Genomic DNA, 23,839 nt, shown 5'->3' on the forward strand with positions numbered 1-23,839 from the left:
GGACATCGTTAAATCGACTTAGAATTTTATGCTGTTTGCCAATATTTAGGGATGTTACAAAGAGAATGACAAAGTTGATATACCCTCCTTTCCAAGGTGGAGGGTATAATAATATCAAAGGGAAGGAAAAATAATATCAAAATATTACTTTCCATCCGAATTCTATATTTAAATTACAAACTGCAATACCGATCTCCAGAGAAAATGGAAATATTATATATTTTATTAAGTCATAAAACATCTATTGGTTTTCCCACGGATATAATAAAATATATGTTTTTTATGAAATATCAATTAACAAATTCCATCAACATTTTACGACTTGTATAAAACTTTGTGTTAAACTAATAACTCAATACCCTCGAAGCACGAAAAAGTACCGCCGAGAACGCATAATGGACTGTGGGGATGTGCTCCAAACAAAAACCACGCATTCACACATGCTGACATACAAATTGAATGTTTTCTTTTTAGTAGTTGTTTTTTTTTCGACGTTTCTAACTTTCGTCATCAAATATTTACGAGCTGAGATTATTAGGGAAACGACGACAACAAGGAAAGTGTTGAAGCCAACTAACTAGGCAGAGGAGAAAAAAAATTAGCAACAACTGCGTGGAAAAAAAGTCGAGTGGCTACTGGTCGGTTGTGTCTATGCAAATATTATCTGTCTACGTGTAGGGGTGTAGTGAAAAGAAAACAAAGCAGGGGAAAAATAAGGAAACACATGATGAGGATGAGCCACTTCGTTGTGGCTATGTGATGTGGTTGGTAAGGTTACGGTTTTGGAGTTTTTCCAACAAATTTTTTAAAATTTTGAAAGAGTTTCAAAAGAATTTTTTCAAACAAAAACAACAAGTTGGAATCGTTTAGATATCGTGGCTACACCCACAAAATTCCAAAAATTAGTCCCATATTCAAAAACTTGAATCGATTTCACGTATTCTAAATTCATACATAATTCTATTCAAAATCTTTCCAAGTTATGAAAAACCTTTGGTCTGTCTGATTTTGAAATACAACACTGACAGGCGGCGACAGCTAGCCCTTTTCAAAAAATGTTATTTTCCTTCAACAAAGAAAGAAAAATCTATGAATAGTTATGAGAACGAAAACATTTTCGCTATCATTTCATGTCCTCCCACATCAACTTCATTTTTTATAACCTTTTAACACTTGGCGGATGTCGATGTAGTTATAATCGACGTAAAAGGAGCCTAAGGCTCCTTATGAGAAACTTTGATATTTTTGCATGTAAAACGTTGACACCGTTGGAGGGAGGGGGGTGGGGGTAGGATTTTATGGCATTTGTGTTTAGCCATCACCATTTCGGCTACTCTTATTTTTATGAAACGCCTAAAGGCAGAACTAAATTTGGCACACCCTCATTTTCCGTTTCATTAAATTTCTTTCCTCATCAGATTGATGGGGTTTTTTTTCGGGATGTCTTTGGAGAAATCGAAATGAATGAATGGAAATGGATGTAGTTTTTTTTTTTTTTGGAATTAAATTATTAAAATTTTAGAAATACTTTAGAAATATAACAATGCGTATAATCTTGACATTTTCCATCAGAATCATTAGCATGGAATCGGACGAAATATATATATGAATCTAGAAAATTTATAGAGTCATTACTAGGGTCTATATGATTTCTGGTGTGTCAATATCTTTTATATCGACAGCAAGTTACGGCTTTTAGCTAGCTTAAAATTTAAATCGTTTAAAAAAGTATATGTCTTGGATCTATAGGTAGATGGTGATGGAATGCGACCTTATTTGTTAAAAATTAGTTCTATTTGTTTCACAATTATCTGGAAATCGGATGAGGATGTCTATGGAGGATGTATCGAAATCTTAACCAACAACATTATTTCATTTTTCAGCAATATACCTATATCAAGTACTCGTTTTATATGAGACTAGCTGAACCCGGTGCGCTTCGCTACCCCTTTTGATTTTATATGCATTCAAAATTTTATTTACGAATATATGTTGGATAAAGAAAAACAAATTTAAAAATTAAAAAAAAAATATATTGCACTAATTTAATGCGTTAATAAACAAAATCATTACAAAAGCAGTAACATGACATGCATACACGAAGGGTTTGTCCTTTGGATTTATTTATTTCATAGCAAATACCAAGCGTGCAGGAAACTGCAATTTTTTTAAGTAGAGTGGCATTTCTATTGCAATTAGTGAATTCGAGAAAGCAACATACTTCGCCGTAGTAAGCGTATTTCAAATAAATTGTTGTGTTGTTTTTTTGCGTTAGCCTAAGGCGTTGTGGGTCAATGGTTCGTATTAAAATCATATCCCAATCTGATCCGATTTAAATATAATTTTAAAAAAATTACTTTTACACCAAACTCCGCCACACCATTCATATTCAATTGAAATTGGTGCGTCAAATATGTGAAATCGGCCGAGAATATATATATGGGAGCTATATCCAAATCTTAACTAATTTCCAATTAATTTATCACATTTATTATTATAACCACATTCCGCCACACATTCTGAATTTCATTGGAATCGGTCATATATATCGTGTTTGGTGCATAATATGTATGAAATCGGCCGAAATATATATGTTAGCTGTATCCAAACCTCAACTGATTTCAATATAATTTGGCAATTTTTGCTGGTGCCAGATTTTGTCTCTCTCTCGCTTTGGGTGCATCAAATATGTGAAATCGGCTGAGTATATATATGGGAGCTATAATCACATCTGAGCGTATTTGAATATAATTTGTCAAATTTATTTTTGTACCAAATTTAGCCACTCATGCCGAATTTCGTTGGAATCGGAAATACGTATCGTGTTTTGTGCATCAAATATGTGAAATCGGCGGAAAATATATATGGGAGCTATATGCAAATCTGAACCGATTTTAATATAATTTGACTAATTTATTTTCTAATCAAAATCCCGTTACATATTCCAAATTTCTTTGGAATCGAACATACATATCGTATATGGTGCATAAAATACATGAAATCGGTCGAAAATATATATGAGAGCTATATCCAAATCTGAAACGATTTTAATATAATTTGACAAATGTATATTTGTTTTAATTTCCGCTACACATTCCAAATTTCATTGAAATTAGAGATACATAGCGTGTTTGGTGCATCAAATACATGGAATCGGTCGAAAATATGTATGGGAGCTATATCCATCCATATCGATATATTTATTTGGCTCCCAATTCCGTTACTTATTTTAAATTTCATTACAATTGGAAATACATGTCGTGTTTGGTCCACCAAATACATGAAATCGGCCGAAAATGTATATGGGAGCTATATCCAAATCTGAACCGATTTCAATATAATTTGGGAAATCAATTTTTTAGATAAAATCTACCACACGTTTCAAATTTCATTGAAATTGGGGATACATAGCGTGTTTGGTGCATCAAATGCTTGAAATCGGCCGAAAATATATATGGGAGCTATATCCAAATCTGAACCGATTTCAATATAATTTGACAAATTTATTTTCGGATTAAATCCCGTCACACATTCCAAATTTCATTGGAATCGAACATTCATATTGTGTTTGAGGCATCAAATGAACGAAATCGGTCGAAAATATATATGGGAGCTATATCTAAATCTGAACCGATTACAATATAATTTGGCAAACTTATTTTTGTTCCAAATTCCGTTACGTATTCCAAATTTGGAGACTGTATCTTCAACCAATCAATAGATATGTGCATATAAAATCTAAATTTTTGGGAGGTACCTCCGATTCTGATGCTATATCTCCAGTTCCAAGTGGAAATTCAAAAATGTATATAGCCTATGTTACTTTCAGGCGATGTTGCAGTATATATGGAAATTTTCAGGAAAATCTATTCAGCGGTTTTCGAGTCCATAAATTACAAACAAACAAACAAACAAACAAACAAACAAACATACAAACATTTTCCTCTTTTATAGATATAGAAGAAGATATATGTATGACATTTTCCCGAAATTTTTTCCACGTTTTTGAAGAAGAAAATCGAAAGAAAATCTAATATTTATTTCCGATTCTAAGGGAATTATTATTAAATATTGTCAATATACGATCCTTGTCTATCTATGTCATACCTAAATATTGCAATTTGCCAAGTTAGAAAAACATCGGATGCTCCCTTCGCTCAATCGGAATTACTGATACTTTTTAACTTGTTTTTTTTTTAATTTTCCGTAAGGATTCATTGAAAGCCGTTGATTTTAAGTATATAGATTTTTTCGGGAATTATACAGATAACAATACGAGGATTATTTTGTTAGAAAATGGAGCCTTAAAATGTGGCAACAAAATTGTCTGTTTTGTACTGTTTTTAAATTATGACAAAATATTCTACAAAATTATTATTGGTAAGGGTATTATGTCTTTGTGCATTTGTTTGTAACATGGAGAAGGAATCGAGATAGACCCATAGTTACTTTTGAGGATCTCCATAGAATTACTTTCTGAGTTGATTTATGCATGTCAGTCCGTCTGTCTGTCCGTCCGTACGTCTGTCCATGTATTCTTGTGAACAAAATGCAGGTCGCATTTATTACCCGATTGAGATGAAATTTTGCAAACAACATTTGTTTGACCCAAGGACGAACCCTATTGAAATTGGAGATGATCGGTAAAAATTTAGATATAGCTCCCATATATATCTTCGTCCGATTTGCCTTTTATTGTGCACCAAACGTGTAATATCAGCCCGAATAGTATGGAATTTTGCACATACAACCAAATTAGGCCTGAAAATAAGTATGCCAAATTTTATCGATATCGGTTCAGATATAGCTATAGCTCCCATATATATTGTTCATCCGATTTGTTATTTTTGTCCTCCGCAGCCGTAATATGCACTCTGTAACAACAATATTTCGGGAAATATATCAAATGCAGCTCAGAAATACCTTTGCTAAATTTTATCGAGATCGGTTCAGATTTGGATATAGCTCCCATATATAACTTCGTCCGATTTACGATTTATTGTGCACCAAACGTCTAATATTTGTCCAAATGGGATGGAATTTGGCACATACGACGGAATTCAGTCTAGAAGGTAATATGCCAAATTTGGTGAAGATCGGTTCAGATATAGTTATAGCTCCCATATATATTGTTCATCCGATTTATTGTATTTGTTACCAACAGCCGATATTCAGGGAAATATATCAAATACAGCTCAGAAATATCTTTGCCAAATTTTATCGAGATCGGTTCAGATTTGGATATAGCTCCCGTATATATCTTTATCCGATTTCAAATTATTTGTGCACCAAATGGGCAATACAAGTCCGAATTTAAAAGATACAAATGCTTCGGCATGTTTAGTCTTTTGAACTTTAAATTATAATCATAGCGTGTATGATTGAATTCTCCCATAAAAACTTTTAATTGTTATGCGCAGCTCTACTAAATTTGCAAAGTGGTGTAGGGTATCATAAAGTCGGCCCGCCCGACTTTAAGACTTTCTTTACTGGTTTTTGTATGAAGCTCTACTACATATACAAAGGGGCGTAGGGTATCATAAAATTGGGCCGCACAACTTTTAGGCTTTCTTTGCTGGTTCTTTGTTAGCTTCAGCAGCGTTGCAAAATTGGGTAAAATTTCCGAAGATACCCTTATATGGGGACTATAGTAAAATATGGACTGTAAAGCCTGACCTCTTGCTAATATGTCCGTCAAATTGTTTAATACGTCTCCCCTGTCTAAGCGCTCACTGTTTTCTTGCCCTAGCCACGCTAGCTGGCCCCCAAATATCCAAACCAATATAAAATGGTACTGGTTTAATAAATGCGAATATTTAATGGAAATCTATCTCAAAATATTGCAGCTAATAATGGTGAATGACTACAGGATAATAGCTACAGCAAAGCAAACAATTGTTGTGCTGATATCAGCAATTATTCGCTTTATCACAATGTCCAAAAAGATAATGTAAAATCCAGCTATAAAACACATACCATCCCATCTCATTGACACTCTATTGAATGCTCACTCTCGGGTCACATCGGGTCTTTAGTGGTGTACAGGACCACACAAAAAAAAAAGATCGAAAATGAGAAGAACAATATTATCACAAAAATACATTTATTATGAATGCCTGAAATGGTTTGTGATTTTTCTTCTTCTTACACAGTGAGGAGGACGAGGAGGAGCATCAGCAGAATTCGATGAATAAGTACCAACGAAAAGCAACAAACGAAGATGAACCGATGCTATGTGCCTTTTTATGTGCATAAAATATGGCAAAAGAAAAGAAAAAGAAAAAATGAAGATTAATCGGGGAATAACCGAACCGAACAAAGAACATGAAATGCAATCGTTGGCACAAAATATACATTTAAGGTTCTCTCCTTTTTGTCCCTTTATCTGCCTTACAGGATGTGCCATGTCAGAAACAACATCGAAAGATGAAGAAGAACGAGAGTAAATGTGTAAAAACTTATCTCTGATTGCAGTTTGGCTGGGATATGCACTGTTGTTGTTGTTGTTTGTGTTTAATGCCCGATTAAGTTGTAATATGTTCTGTGTTTGTATAGTTTCTCGAAGGGATGTGTGTGTGTGACCATTCGGATACATGGACCGGTTTATCGTCTTTCTTGATGTTGTTATTGTTGTTGTGAGAGTGTGAGGGATTAACACAGTATACCACATGTACATAATACTACCAAGTGATGATGATAGTGTTTTAATATGAAGGGACTTTCTTTGTGAATAGTACTGTGGTCTCCAGTACATTATCGTTAAGACAGCAAGGATTTTGAGTTTGCACAGATAAAAGTAACATTTACATTTTATAGTATCTACATTGACAAAATATAATCATTACATTACATCTATAGAGGGAATGAGTTTTATGTAGATATAACCTTAATTTATATACAAAATTTCAAGTTGTTAGCTTTATCCGTTCATATAATACTAAATGGTACTATTTTCGAAGTGTGGTAATATTTTAGAACATTTCCTATATTTATAGTTTGAGTTTGCAATAAGCCTTTGCTGCATCTATCCCTCACTCCATTTGTGACTCTCATTTTAAATTTCAAAATTGCAGCTTGGTTCATTACAATTCCAATTTGTACCAAATTTAGTACCATTTAGTACACATAAGTACGAATTTGCAAAACTTCCTACATCACCCAATGCTACACTCCAACAGTAATCTAAATTCCAATTTTCAGGACACCAGCTTTATTGGTTCACCCAAATCCAAATTGTACCAAATTTAGTACATTTAAGTACACATAAGTACATACATATCTCAATCCAATCAATCAATTTCTTATTTCCAAGTTTTATGATTCCAACTCTACCGGTTCACATTAATCCAAACTTTTCCAAATTTAGCACCATTTAGTACACATAAGTATAAATTTTTATATTTACCTTCATCAACAGTCCAATAGAAATTTTATTTTCAAATTTCAGATTTCCGGTTCTACCGGTTCACTCAACATTTAAATTGTACAAAATTTAGTACCATTTAGTACACATAAGAACGAATTTCCAAAACTACCAATATACCTCAGTCATACAATTTAATAGCAAACTTTTTTTTCAACTTTCAGGATTTCAACTCTACCGGCTCACCCAAAATTGAAATTGTGCCAAATTTAGTACCATTTAGTACATATAAGTCCAAATTTCCAATAGTACATATTTTATATATAGTACAAATTTCAGAATTACAGATCTATCGCAATTCTACCAGATTTTGTACCATTTAGCACTTTTCGTGCACATAAGTACAAATTTCGAAAAATTTCCACCATATCCCAATCCCACACTCCGCCTGTAATGTTAATTTCAAATTCCACGGTTACAGCTTTATCCATTCCTTCAAATTCAAATTGTACAAGATTTAGTACCGTTTAGTAATTTCCTTATACAGGCGTACACAATTCCAAAACTACCTCCTTACATCGACTTTACTCCCTAACCTGGATTATCATTTCAAGTTTTAAGCTCTAACCGTTTACATGATACGGAATGGTACCAAATGTATTACACTTATATCGCGAATTTCCAAAAACCCAAATTTAAAAATTCTAGCTTTACTGCTTCCTCACCATTTGGAAAGAATTTAGAAAATTTCAAAAAATAAAATCCTTAAAAAAATCTGTTAAAACTTTAACAATTAAAAAAGCAGTAAGTTGGGCCTGGCCGAACTTTGAATACCCTCCACCATTTGGAACGGATTAGAAATTTTTCAAAAAAATAAAATCCATTAAAAATTCTTCTAAAATCTTTAAAATATCTAATATAGGAAGGTGCCGATATATTGTGGACCTATAAAGACAAATCTGTGTTTGGGTGTAAAGTGCTCACAAATAACTCCGTGTGTGGATTTTCAGACAATACAATTGGAAAATGTGGCTAAAATCATCAAAATACCGGAAATCGGGGGGTACCGTTATATGGGAGCTATACGTTATCGAATTCTCTATAGAACTCTCTGTCGGGGGGTAAAGTGCCCTCAAAGAACCCCTTGTGATCATTCCTTTGAAAAATGTGGCTTAAAACATCAAAATACCGAATATCGGGGGGTACAGTTATATGGGGGATATACGATATCGTGGACCCATATAGACATTTCTTTTTGACGGGGTAAAATGCTCACAAGGCACTCCTTTTGTGGAATTTCAAACAATTCCATTGAAAAATGTGGCGAAAATCATCAAAATACCGAATACCGTAGGGGTACCGTTATATGGGGGCTATACGATATTGTGGACCCATATAGATAATTCTCTGTCGAGGTATAAAGTACCCATAAGGAACTACTTGTGTGGATTTGCAGACAATTCAATTGAAAAATGTGGCTAACGTCGTCAAAATACCGAATATCGGGGGTACCGTTATATGGGGGCTATACGATATCGGGGACCGATATAGCCCATCTTCGAACTTGACCTGCCTGCAGACAAAAGAGATCTGTGCAAAATTTTAGCTTCCTATCTTAATTCGTTTAGACTGTAGCGTGATTACAACAGACGGACGGACAGGGCTAAATCGTCTTAGAATTTTACGCTGATCAAGAATATATATACTTTGTTGGGTCTAAAATGATTATTTCGATGAGATACAAACGGAATGACGAACTTAATATACCCTCCATACTATGTATGGTGGAGGGTATAAAAATATCGAATATAGCCGTTATACTGGGGTCTATACGACGTGAGCCTACATAGGCATTGTTTGTCATAAGCCATTACCATATTCAAATTCGGAACTTGAAATAAACGGTGAATAATGTAGCTAAAATCATCAAAATATCGTATATAGGGAGGTACCGTTATGTCGGAGCTGTGCGAAGACCTGGACCAGCATAGTCACAGACTGTAGCATCCATTATTGTACATAAAATCGTCAAAATACCGAATATATGGAGGTACTGATATATGGGGCCTATACGATGACCTGGACATGCATAGACAACTTTCTGTCACAGACTGTTGTTCCCATTATGAACTTTAAATACGTAATTTGAAACCATTCCGGTGAATAATGTCGCTAAAATCATCAAAATAACGAATATCGGGAGGTACCGTTATATGGGGGCTTTATGAAAACGTGGACCTACATGGCCCATTTACGAACTTAACCTGCCTACTGGAAAAATAAACATGTTTGCAAAACTTTAGCCTTCTATCTTAATTCGTTCGAAAGATAGCGTGATTACAACAGACAGACGGACATCGCTAAATCGACATAGAATTTTACGCTGATCAAGAATATATATACTTTGTTGTGTCTGATATGACTATTTCGAGGATTTACAAACGGAATGACAAAGTTAATATACCCTCCATAGTATGGTGGAGGGTATAAAAACCTAGCTGTATCTGACCCCTTCGAACCAAGGGTGATCCTCATTCGTTAGCTTCAGCCGTTTCGTCTGGGCGTTGATGGTTTCTTAGTCAATCAGTCAGTCAGTCAGTCATTTGTTTGTAACAGGCAAAAGGAAACGCGATAGACCCATAGTTCCTTTTGATGATCTGCATAGAATCACATTCTGAGTCGATTTATGCATGTCCGTCCGTCCGTCTGTCCATGTATTTTTGTAAACAAAGTACAGTTCGCATTTATTGCCCTATCCAGATGAAATTTTGCACAAATCATTTGTTTGGCCCAAGGACGAACCCTATTGAAATTGGAGATAATCGGTCAAAATTTAGATATTGCTCCCATATATATTTTCGTCCGACTTGCCTTTTATTGTGCACCAAACGTGTAATATCAGTCCGAATAGTATGGAATTTTGCACATACGATCAGATTGGACCTGAAAATAAGTATGTCAAGTTTGATTGAAATCGGTTCAGATATAGCTATAGCTCCCATATATATTGTTAATCCAATTTGTTATTTTTGTCCTCCGCAGCCGTAATATGCACTCGGTAACAACAATAATTGGGGAAATATATAAAATACAGCTCAGAAATACATTTGCTAAATTTTATCGAGATCGGTTAAGATTTGGATATAGCTCCCATATATAACTTCGTCCGATTTACTTTTGATTGTGCACCAAACATCTAATATTTCCCAAATTGGATTTGGCACTTACGACCGAATTGAGTCTAGAAGTTAGTATGTCAAATTTGGTGAAGATCGGTTCAGATATAGCTATAACTCCCATATATACTGTTGATCCGATTTTTCATATTTGTTACCCACAGCCGTAATATGCACTCCGTAACAACGATATTCAGGGAAATATATCAAATACAGCTCAGAAATATCTTTGCCAAATTTTATCGAGATCGGTTCCGATTTGAATATAGTTCCCATATATATCTTTATCCGATTTCTAATTTATTGTGCAACAAATGGGCAATACAAGTCCGAATTTAAAAGATTCAAATGCTTCGGCAGATTTAGTCCTTTGAATTTTAAATTATAATTATAATCATAGCGTGTATGATTGAATTCTCCCATAAAAACTTTTATTTGTTATGCGCAGCTCTACTAAATTAGCAAAGTGGTGTAGGGTATCATATAGTGGGCCCCGCCCGACTTTTGACTTTTCCTTACTGGTTTATTAATATAGATTAATTTAAAAGTATTTACATTTCCCATCTTAATAAATCGTCAAGACATTTAACCATACGTAATCTTTTTCCCTTATTTTAATAATTCCCCACTTTATTTACTGCGATATAACAAGCCAAGATATAACAAGCCAACTCAAATCCCCCTCTTAAATGCCATAAATGAGGACTCTTCGCCAACTCATTACATTGTAAATATTTGTAAAAAGAAATTAAATGAATTATGTGGAAATGGCTTTATTGCATCAGCGTTTGAAAATAATTTCTTCTAACGCAACAGTTAAATAGCATTAAAGAACAACTCGAAAGTATTCAAATTACATTTTATGTACGAGTATTCTTTAGCAAAGTAATTGAGAAAATTCTCTTTTTTCATTATCATAATTTATAGTCTTATATGTATTTACTTTGTTAATATCACTAAATCTTAAGATGTAATTATAAAGCGCAAGGAAGCAGGGTGGGAGGATATACACATAAACGAAATCAGTCGTATGTACAAGTACAGATGCATGTGGCTATGTAATAAGTCATTTGAGTAAAAATTTAAATTAAAGCGGAAGAAACTCAGTTACGGAGAATGAGAACGAAAAGGCCTTTTATTAGACCTGTTATCTGATATCAAATACAAATGGTATTTACATATCAATCACAACTATAAATTTGTAGTATAAGGATAGGAAGAGGTTTAAATATTATTTTACAAATGACATTGCTATTAAATTCCATTTCTTAAAAAAAACATATTTAAAGAAATAAAAGTAATTTAAAAACCAGAATATGTAATTAACCAGTAAAGAAAGTCTTAAAGTGGGGCGGGGCCGACTTTATGATACCCTACACCACTTTGCTAATTTAGTAGAGCTCCACATAGCAATTAAAAGTTTTTATGGGAGAATTCAAACATACACGATATGATTATAATTATAATTTAAAGTTCAAAGGACTAAGCATGCCGAAGCATTTGTATCTTTTAAATTCGGACTTGTATTGCCCATTTGGTGCACAATTAATTTGAAATCGGATAAAGATATATATGGGAGCTATATCCAAATCTGAACCGATCTCGATAAAATTTAGCAACTGTATTTCTGAGTTGTATTTGATATATTTCCCTGAATATCGTTGTTACGGAGTGCATATTACGGTTGTGGGTAACAAATATAGCAAATCGGATGAGCAACATATATATATATATATGGGAGCTATAGCTATATCTGAACCGATCTTCACCAAATTTGACATACTAGCTTCTACACTCAATTCGGTCGTAAGTGGCAAATTCCATTCCATTTGGACAACTATTAAACGTTTGGTGCCCAATAAAAGGTAAATCGGACGAAGTTATATATTGGAATTTGATTTAAAAAAAAAAAAAAAAAAACATGGGTCCGTCGAATATGGGCAACCCTGTATGTGTTTGAGACTTTGCTAAATCTGATACTGAGTGAAAGGAAAGGGCAGGAATTCTCAAATTTAATATTGAGGTCTCTGATGGTATTTAGAATTGGGATATGGCGTTGGTTTTGAAAATGTGTACTATAATTGTACGAAAAGTACTAAATTTTGGTGAAGGGATACAGCTGGAATCCTCAAAATAGTTATTGATGTCTCTGTTGGTATCTGCAACTGAGGAGGTGCTCATGGAAATTGGGTGGTATTGGTATTGGGTGAAGGTTGGTGTCTGAGGTTGAGGTGGACATTGCTTTGAAACCTTTATATGGGTCTATACGAAGACGTGTACCTAAATACGAAATTTTTCGCCATAGGTTGTAGTACCCATTAAGATCTTCCAATACGAAATTTGAAATGATTTAGGTGTATAATGTGTCTGAAATCATCAAAATACCGACTATCGGGAGGTACCGTTATATGGGGGCTTTATAGACCGACATGGCCCATTTACGAAATTAACCTGCCTACTGGTTATTTATGCATGTATGTAAAATTTTAGGCTTCTATCTCAAGTCGTTCGAAAGATAGCGTGATTACAACAGACAGACGGACATCGCTAAATCGTCTTACGCTGATACAGATTATCTACACTTTGTAGGATCTATTATGAATATTTCGAGGAGTTACAAACAGAATTAATAGAGGAGGGTATAAAGATACGGTGAAGCTAATTCATTTTTATACCCTCCACCTTGGAAAGGAGGGTATATTAACTTTGTCATTCCGTTTGTAACATCCTTAAATATTCGTCGTAGATCCCATAAAGTATATATATTCATAATCAGCATAAAATTATAAGTCTGTATTGTAATGCCTTATGACAAATGTTACCTACGCAGGTTCATGTCGTCGTATAGACCCTAATATAATAACTTCATTCGGTATTTTTAAGATTTTAATAGAAGTTTTTATGGATTTTATTGTTTTTGAGAATTGCCAAATTCGTTCCAAATGGTGGAGGGTATTCAAAATTTGGCCCGGCCAAACTTACAGCTTTTTATCTTGTTATTTCTTCTTTTATAATCTTCTGGATTTTTTTGTGTTGCATATTGTAATTGTACTGAAAGAATTATTTATTTCAGTTTAGACTTATTGGATCTTAACCTGTAAAAGACTACCTACCCGAAAATTGTACAGGGTTGCCCATATTCTACGGACCCATCTGGCAACGCCATAACTTTTGACAGAGATGTCACATCGCTTAATGACATACCGCGTTTGAAGCGTCAGTCCAAGCAGATTTTTACCATGAACCAATACACGCCACGCGAGCGCTCTGAAATAGTTGAAATTTACATTCAACAGAAGAAGTCAATTGTGAAAATTCAACGTGCTGTTAAAACATTAAAAAATCTTAGAAGTGCGCCTTTTAAGAACACAATTTAGCGTTTATACGAAAAATTTTCGACTGGTAAGGCTCTTTCTAATCCGAAGAGGCCATATAAAAGTCGACCAAGGCCACCGGCAGAGAATATCGCTGCTGTACGAGCCAGTGTTGAGAGGTCCCCAAGAACATCCCAAAAACGCCGTTCTCAGCAGTTGGGCATTGCTCGGTCCACTTTACAACGGATTATTCGCATTGATTTGCATATGTTCCTATACAAAATTCAATTGGCTCAAAGAATGTTGCCTGCGGACAAGCCTCGTCGATTGGAATGGGCCCAAAGGTCCGTCGAATATGGGCAACCCTGTATGTCATGAACTGATGTATGAACATTATTTCGTATATGATATTGTCATCATAATTTGTAACATTCGAACCTACTGTGCCGCGTTTTATACCCTCTACCATTTCGCACAAAACCAATTTAATTTGTTTGCATGTGCGGATGATAATTTATAAACATCAAATACTCAAAATGCTGGTATGTGCGGTTTAGATAACATTATTATGAAAAACTAAATTAAAGCAACAATATTCTTTTAAACACATTTTTCTTTTCGCTTTTTGTTTAATCTACTTCAGATTCGTGGAATTGAATTTAATTCATTAAATGTTTTGTTTGTTGTTGTTGTAAAACAATTTGGTTTTAATTTAGCTTATGGTTTTTTATAACGAAATTATTGCCAAAGGGAAATAAATGGGGAGCTGTCTACTTCGTCAGCGAAAATTCCACCTTAAAATTTTAGATTCGTTGCAACAATTCTTAACTTAATTCTTAAATTCTTCAAATTAAAACTTCCCTATGTTGTACTAAATTATCAGACAATCAACGTTTTATAGATTCTTCAAAATTGTCGTTTTGCGGAAAGAAAAATAGGTAGATGTTTAACTTCTTTAACTTCAAAAGACTTCAAAGACAATTCCAACTATATTCCTTCACCCAATGCCATGTTTAGTACCATTCAGTACTTTTCGCACAGTTATAGTACTCTTTTTCAAAACCACCTCCACATATAACCTCAAACACCAACTGAGACCTCAATATCAAATTTCAGCCCTATTCCCACACCCAATAACAAATTAAGTACCATTTAGTACTTTTCGTAAAAATATACGACGTATTTCCAAACCAGCTCCTTCTCTCAACCTCAGACACCAAAATTGAAATCCATATCAAATTTTAAGATTTCAGCTCTATTCCTTTACCTAGTATATATTTCCAAATTCCACTCCATATCTCAATTATCAACATATCATATTTCGGAATTCCAGCTCTATTCCTTCACCCAATACCAAATTTAGTACCATTTAGTACTTTTACAGATCATCGTAAAATTCCAAAAACAGATACCATTAGTGATCTAACTATCAAATTTCAGAATTTTACTTCTGTCTCTTCTCCCAATAAACAACATTTAGTACCATTTAGTACTTTTCGTATAATTATACAGATTTACAAAATCACCCTCAAATCTCAAATACAGGTACAATCAGTAATCTAAATATCAAACCAAAAGGGGATTGTACCAAATTTAGTACCATTTAGTATCGTACCAAATTTCAAGATTTTACCACTATCCGTTCACATAATTCGGCATGGTAGTCCTTTTTAGTACTTTTGGTTCACGTATTTAATAATTGTTGTACTTTTTAGTACGTATTTCCACACCCCCCGCTATGCTTCAACGAAAACGCACTAAATGTGATCCTAATGACAACATTTAGGATTCCAACTCAATCTCTCACCCAAATACCAAATTTAATGCCGTTCAGTTCTTTTAGTACGTATTTCCAAAACCACCACCAAATTTCAACCCTACACACAAAACGTGATTATAATGCCAAATTTCAGAGTACACCTGCCCTACCCATCAGCAGAAACCCCTGTACCAAAATTTACAATTTCCAGATCAATCTGTTTACTTCACTTAGCACACTTTTTAAAAACACCTACCTATATCAACATTACTACTAACAAGTAAAACAGCAGTAAGTTCGGCCGGGCCGAACTTTGAATACCCTCCACCATTTGGAACGAATTAGAAAATTTTCAAAAAAAAAAAAAAATAAAATCCATTAAAAATTCTTTTAAAATCTTTAAAATATCTAATATAGGAAGGTGCGGATATGGGGGGATATACGATATTGTGGACCTATAAAGACAAATCTATGTCTGCGTGTAAAGTACTCACAAGGAACTCCTTGTGTGGATTTTCAGATAATTCCATTGGAAAAAGTGGCTAAAATCATCAAAATACGGAATATAGGGGAGTACCGTTATATGGGGGATATCCGATATTGTGGACCTATATAGACAATTCCGCTTCAGGGGTAAAGTACTCACAAAGAACTCCGTGTGTGAATTTTTAGACAATACGATTGGTAAATGTGGCTAAAATCATCAAAATACCGAATATCGCGGGGTATCGTTATATGGGAGCTATACGTTATCGTTAACCTATATAGAGAATTCTCTGTCGGGGGTAAAGTGCTGACAAAGAACCCCTTGTGACCATTCCGTTAAAAACTATGGTTAAAAACTTCAAAATACCGAATATCGGGGGTACCGTTATGTGAGGGCTATACGATATCGTAGACCTATATAAATAATTCTCTGACGAGGTATAAAGTTCCCACAAGGAACTACTTGTGTGGATTTTAAGACAATTCCATTGAAAAATGTAGCTAAAATCATCAAAATACCGAATATCGGGGGGTACCGTTATATGGGGGATATACGATATCGTGGACCTATATAGACAATTCTCTCTCAGGGGGTAAAGTACTCACAAGGAACTACTTGTATGGATTTTAAGACAATTCCATTGAAAAATGTGGCTAACATCATCAAAATACCGAATATCGGGGGGTATAGTTATATGGAGGATATACGATATCGTGGACCTTTATAGACAATTCTTTTTGAGGGGGGAAAATATCCACAAGGGACTCCTTTTGTGGAATTTCAGACAATTCCATTGAAAAATGTGGAGAAAATCGTCAAAATACCAAATATCGGGGTACCGTTATATGGGCGCTATACGATATGGTGGACTTATATAGATAATTCTCTGCCGAGGTATAAAGTACCCACAAGGAACTCCTTGTGTGGATTTTCAGACAATTCCGATGAAAAATGTGGGTAAAATCATCAAAATACCGAATATCGGGGGGTACCGTTATATAGGGGATATACGATATCGTGGACCGATATAGCCCATCTTCGAACTTGACCTGCCTGCTGACAAAAGAGAGATCTGTGCAAAATTTTAGTTTTCTATCTTAATTCGTTTAGACTGTAGCGTGATTACAACAGACGGACAGATGGACGGACAGGGCTAAATCGTCTTAGAATTTTACGCTGATCAAGAATATATATATACTTTGTTGGGTCTAAAATGATTATTTCGATGAGTTACAAACGGAATGACGAACTTAATATACCCTCCATACTTTTTTTGATGGAGGGTATAAAAATTAATTTTTATACCAATTAATTTTTATGTCAAGAATATATGTATCTGTTCACAAAACACCAAAAGGTAGGAAATTTAGGTGCCCGGACATATAACCTGCACTTTTGTCTTACCAAAATGACGTATGTGCTGATATCTCTTGTAGTTCAGAAGATATTGACTTTAAAATCGAAGGCCAGCTACTAATGAAAGTTTTAAAATTTAGAAAAACTATGGGTTGCGTACCCTCCCTACTATGTATGGTGGATGATATAATAAAGTATACCAAACTTCAAGTCCAAGTTTCTAAAAAACCCAGCCTTATCTCATCCCTGCCTGCCAACATTGAAACATATGCAAAATTTCAAGATTCTAACTCCATCAAAACTCTCTAACAGGGTAAAAAGATTAGTACGACCCACATAACATCACTGTCCGGTGGGTTAGTACCTAATTGTCATTATGGAAACTAGGTAAGTAAAACCTCCACTGCCTAAATTCTGATTAAAAAATTCCTGCTTTGACCATCTCCTTCCCTAAAAACTCTCAACACATTCCATTGTTCTTGTTATACCCCATTGTTATAAGATCCACTTCAGTACAACAACGATTCGATTAATTACTTGTTTGTTGTTTACTTTCAAACAATAGACCTGTTTCATTAACAAATTGCTGATATACCAAAAAAATAAACAAACGCACACACACACAAACACACAAGGAGAAAATTAAATTTTAAAGCCTCCATTCTAAATACCCACAACCGTGTGTCCTCCTTTGTTTCGCAATCAAACAAACCTTAATTACCTTAAAACTTTCTGTGCCAGGATGCCGGAGCACTTGGGTGGCGGGTGGTCTGACTCTGTCCCTACTCTCAGCCAACTCAGCTGATATTTAATTCAATTCGAAAAAAAGGTCTCGGTTTCAAAGTTCAAAGCGCAAATTGAACCCTTAAAAGAATTATAAACATATTCGCTAATAAAATCAACTGTTCTCTCGGTTCGCAACGTGTGTTTTGGAGAGACAAAAGGTGACACCGAATATCTCTGCCGAGCGACCGAACGCCAGCTCTGCAAAAATAGGCAACAGGAAAATTTATGCGTAACAGTACTTACCATTTTTTTCTGTTGCTGCTTTCCAAAATCAATTCATCATCAGCGCTGGCAAAGAGGAGAGCCTTCAGGAGTTTTTAAAGGCAATTTTCCTCTTTTTTGTTGGATGGTGGTGTTGTTGTAAATCCGTAACCCTGTTGTAAATGTTATCCAAATGAAATGACTTGTAACTGAGCGGCAGGCGGAGGAGGAGTAGGAGAGAAAGCAAAGTGTTCATATATACCGCACACTCAATTCATGCTGTTTGTTCGTTTGTTCGCTCGGTCGTTTGTTCCGTCACCCAGGTTCGAGTTGATTGCAAATTGTTGATGACTGTGACACTGTGGTTAGGGCAATTCAACTTCAAACCTTCTTCTTCTGCCTCTCTTCCTCTGACTCCGACTCTGTGAATGTGGCTGTGCTTGTGCAGGTGTTGCTGTAGATTCGTGTTTAAGAGCCTATTGTTTTGACACTCAGTTGACACAAGAGCTATTCCAGACCAGACCCAACCAGACCAACTGTATGCCGTAGTATAATTAAATTCTTTATTTTTCTTTTCTCTTCACACAAAACCGAAAAGTTTTATTTCAATTTCTTTAACTTTGTTTCTGACTTTGACTCCTCTCTCTCTCTCTTATTTGTCTTATGTTTTGTGTATGCTCAGCGAAACAAGGAAGGAGTTTGTTAGATATCTCCGGTCTTTGTTATGTCTTTTGTCTTCACCTGCAAGAGATATAAATGAAATATTTGCTATTATGTATGAAGAGCTTGTAATAATATTATTGTTATAGCTGATAATATCTTTAGACAGTTTGTTTTAATTGAATTATATTTCCAATATAAATGTTTAATCGTTTCGGATGTAGAAAGAGGGGGGGGCAACATACAATATATGTATATCAATTTAATAGCGAGTTCTTTTGGTGTTGATGAAATGGAGGCAAAGTTTCAAACCACAGACAATTTTGAGACTTTTTTGAGAAATAATGAAATAATTAAAATAATTATTTTCAATCATTGACAGGAACCATTGGTTCTGGTGTATAGGCACAATAGACCCATTTTTAATTCCTTAAGGATTTTTTTTTTTTTGAAACTGGACTAAATTTTATCTTATCTGATATATTTTAGGCCTTTGTGCTAAGTTATTATCCCGTCTTACAGAGCAAAAATGTCTCTTTCAATCACTATATTGAGATGCTATATCTCCAATTTCAAGTGGAATTGGGGGTACCTCCAAAAATTTTAATTTTATATGCACATATCTATTGATCGGTTACAAATTTGGAATGCGTGACGGGATTTGGCATGAAAATAAATTTGCCAAATTATATTATAATCGGTTCAGATTTGGATATAACTTCCATATATACATTTTCGGCCGATTACAGGTATTCGAAGCATAAAAAACACGCCGTGTACGCCACATTTCAATGAAATTTGGAATGTGATATGAAATTTATCTAAAAAATTTGTTTGCCAAATTATATTGAAATCGGTTCCGATTTGGATATAGCTCCCAAATATCTTTTCGACATATTTTACATATTTGATGCATCAAACGCGATACGAATGTCCGATTCCAATGAAATTCGGCATAAGTGACTAAGTTTAATACAAAAATAAATTTGTCAAATTATATTTAAATCGGTTCAGATTTGGATAAAGCTCCCATATATATTTTAGACAGATTTTACATATTTGGTGCATCAACGCGATATGCATGTCCTATTCTAATGAAATTCGGACAGAAAAACCAAGTTCAGTACCAAAGAAAATTTGCCAAATTATTATGAAATTGGTTGAGGTTTGAGTATAGCTCCCACATACGCATATACTTCGGCCGATTTCATGTATATTTTGCACCAAAGACGATATGTATATCCGATTCCAATGAAATTCAAGGTGCGATGAAAAAGCTGCAACCAACTGCTGTCATTACTAAGCCACTCGTTCGCCAGCTGTGGACGTGGACGTGGAGGGAAGAAAACAGCAACATCAGCAGAAATGATTGGAAAAGTAAAGAAGCGACTTGATTTTTTCCGATGAGAAAACATTCGTTGTCTAGCAGTTTGTAAACAAACAAAATGATCGTGATTATTTGCCAAAGAGGTCAGCTGATAGTGGGCACCTTCGGTTGGCCACCAGAACTCAAGCGCCGGTCATGGTGATGGTGTGGGCTGCCATAACAGCCGATGGTCGCTCTCCGCTCGTATTTTTCGACCGTGGCATCACAATAAAAGCCGAATATTATCGCGAAAATATTCGGGACGGTGTATTAAAGCATTGGGCACGCAAACATTTTGGCCGCAGACTTTGGACATTCCAACAGGACACAGCACTCAGTACGCGCCACCCAAGAATGGTTACAAAATGAGGTTCCTCGCTTCATTTCCAGCGCACAATGGCCACCAAAATCTCCGGATACCAATCCGTTGGACTATTGTGTCTGAAGTATTTTGGAAAGCAAGGTTGGCACTAAAAAATACCAAATTGTCGATCACCTCAAGCAAGCGTTTCGCCGGGAATGGGCCAAAATACCGCAGAGCAACATTCGGGCAGTGTGTGACGGTTTCATTGACCTTCTGATGGTCATAATTCGTGCCAAAGGTGACCAATTCGAACAAAACTAAACTTATTCTGAAATTCGATGCTTTTTCCGACATTTTTTGCTTTCATTCAAAAAAAAAAAAAAAAAAAATAAAATAAAATAAAAAAATGTAAAAATTACGGCGTTTGACTTTGTTGCAGTTTTTTCATCTCATCCGATTTGGTAAATATCGGTTCAGATATAGCTATAGCTACCATATGTATAAATTTCATCTGATTTGGTATTTAAGTCCCTCACATTCGTGAATCCAACAAGATATTCGATATTTATTGGTACCAGATATCAGATACAGCTCGAAAATAGCTCTGCCAAATTTTGTCAAGATCGGTTAAGATTTGGCTATAGCTCCCATGTATCTTTATCCGATTTCAAGCTTGTTGTGCGTTAAAAGGCTAATATCAACCCAAAAGACCGGAATCTTGGTAATTCCCGTTAAAGGCTTCACCCATTTTATGTTTTTTTTATTCAAAAAGTCTTACTGGTATTTGTATTTTAAAGTGGAACACGTTTGAATTCAGATACTTTTATATAAAAATTTTATCTTTACCCAATGGTGGAGGGTATTAAAAGTTCTGCCCGGTCGAACTTAATGTTCTTTTTTTTTGTAATATGAAATTTAGTGTTTTTAATGGGTACCTGATGTCCTTGCAGAAAATGCTAATATGGGTCCACAATTTGATATAGCTCCCAAAGGACTCTACCACCGATTTATAGGCACTAAGTAAAACATTGCCATAATACCAAGTGGAATTCGAGTTGTGTGTGGCATCTATCAGAAAACAGGAATTTCAAATATTAAAGTTCAGCTGCTACCTTTAATTTTTCGTATACAAAGTTGGTTTGTATCGACGTTTTTTTTTATTTTTTGTTTCTACTTAAATCATAATATTACCCTCAGGCTAAACACGTTGTACGTGTTATTATTTAAATATTGTACATGTAGCCTAAGGAAGGAATTGAAATAACCTCATTCCTGGCAACATTATGGTATCAGTGTTATTTAATCATAACATTCATTCAACACTTACAAAAAATATTGTATTGCCCCAAATCACATTTTTTTGAATGCTTCTCATTCTTTAACTTGATAATATAGAACTTTTAGATCAGCGGAAAATAAACTCCAAACGCGACATGAAAAACATCCACGGAATACTTGATTTAAATATTTTTTAAACAAATTGAGTACAAGATTCCATTTTTTTGTTCGTTTCGAACATTGGGTCTGTTGTGTTGTGTTATTTGCAAGTTAATTAAGTCTTGCGGTTGGTCGTCTATTATAACCCGGATCCTTCCTCTTTCTCATTTCATCTCTCCTCATCTCATCTCAAATATACATAACTAGCATGGAAATAAGAAAAAGAAAAATTACATTTTCTTTTTCACACCTCAGGCGCAATTCAAATTACTGTGAATGTTTGGAAAGGATAATAGCGCAGCTACATGGACAACGGTTAATTCTATTTTATGGCAAGGGAGTCGTGTCGTTTGTGCTCGTATTGAAATGCTAGTTCATTATCTGAGCAAACAAGATTTTGTAATGTTTTTTTTTTTTTTTTTTGGTTGGTTTGAATATTCCATTTGGCGATGAGTTTGATAAAAAAATAACACAATTATGAAAATTGAATTATCGAAGTGGGTTAAGTAATTGAAGTGGATTAATCGCCATGTCTCTTAGATTTTATAGCTAGAAAGGGAGATAGTTCTGTGAGTATTGGTTCGGGGAATTTTCATTTGAATTATATTCCCAAACTCTAGGTAATTATAACAAACATTTGTAGTGTCACACGGAGCCGCAAGTAAACCTTGGTCAGTTGATTTGGTGTTTAATGAGCCTTTAAATTTAAAAAAACATTATTTCTTTATAGACGCCCCTAAATTGTCTTCTATCATTAGGAGACCCACAAAGAGGCGTATATGAATAAAAAAACCTACAGAACAAGTTAAAAAGTGTCAATAGGGTTTGACGACAGAGGTATATCCTCGGCCAATGTTCGATTATTAAAAATATATTTTGACTTCTGTTATGATTATTCAATTTGTTGAGCCTTTATTGTGTGGGTTCCGAAGAAATGGTAAAATATTGTCCATTTAGTATCGGACTTAAATAAATATGATATAAATATTGCGACGTGGCAGGTTTAAACTATTTTGGTAACATCCTTCGATTTATATTAGGTATGTGATAATTTTTAGAAAATGTTCAAATTTGGGTGAGGTACCCAGATATAGTCGACCGAAGAATTCCATTTTCATACTTCATCTAATACTGGCAAAAATTTTGGTATGGGTAAGATTACAAGAAAATCGAACATTAATGTCCAATTTTATGCGAAATCATAAATTCCATATTCATCTCAGGTTTCTGGCTGAAAGAAATGTTTAGATATAGCGAGTTGTAATGAAACGTTGACTTGTTTCGCAAGTTATGACAGTTAAAAGTATTGATAATTGTTATCCTTTGTGGGTGAGTTATCTGAAGGTGTTTGCAGATATATATCATATTCACAACAGATCTTGCATTAGCAAAAATGTTTGTATGTATGAAAATTGAAGAGAATTGGAGGCTTATTTCGCTTTCTCCGAGCGTTTTGTTTTTAAAAGTCTTTATGCGCTGTGGAGGTGGTGCCAGAAGTAGTGGACCGATATATCCCATCTTCACAGCAAATCTTACGATAGTAACAAGTAAAAAAGCTGTAAGTTTGGCCGGGCTGAACTTTGAATACCCTCCACCATTTGGTACAAATTTAACAATTTTCAAAAAAATA

At 34.7% G+C, this 23,839-nt stretch overlaps 1 protein-coding gene across 1 annotated transcript in view; it reads right to left on the minus strand.

The window, feature by feature from the left end:
* Positions 1 to 23,839, minus strand: part of LOC101896009 (probable G-protein coupled receptor CG31760) — a 153,017-nt gene that overhangs the window by 94,760 nt on the left and 34,418 nt on the right. The window contains exon 2 of the mRNA XM_059124532.1: positions 18,485 to 19,183. The gene's annotated coding sequence lies outside the window, so the exon portion shown is untranslated. The remainder of the gene's footprint in view (positions 1 to 18,484; positions 19,184 to 23,839) is intronic.

Source organism: Musca domestica, unplaced genomic scaffold, assembly GCF_030504385.1.
Source record: "Musca domestica strain aabys unplaced genomic scaffold, Musca_domestica.polishedcontigs.V.1.1 3, whole genome shotgun sequence".
Classification (NCBI taxonomy): Eukaryota; Metazoa; Arthropoda; class Insecta; order Diptera; family Muscidae; genus Musca; species Musca domestica.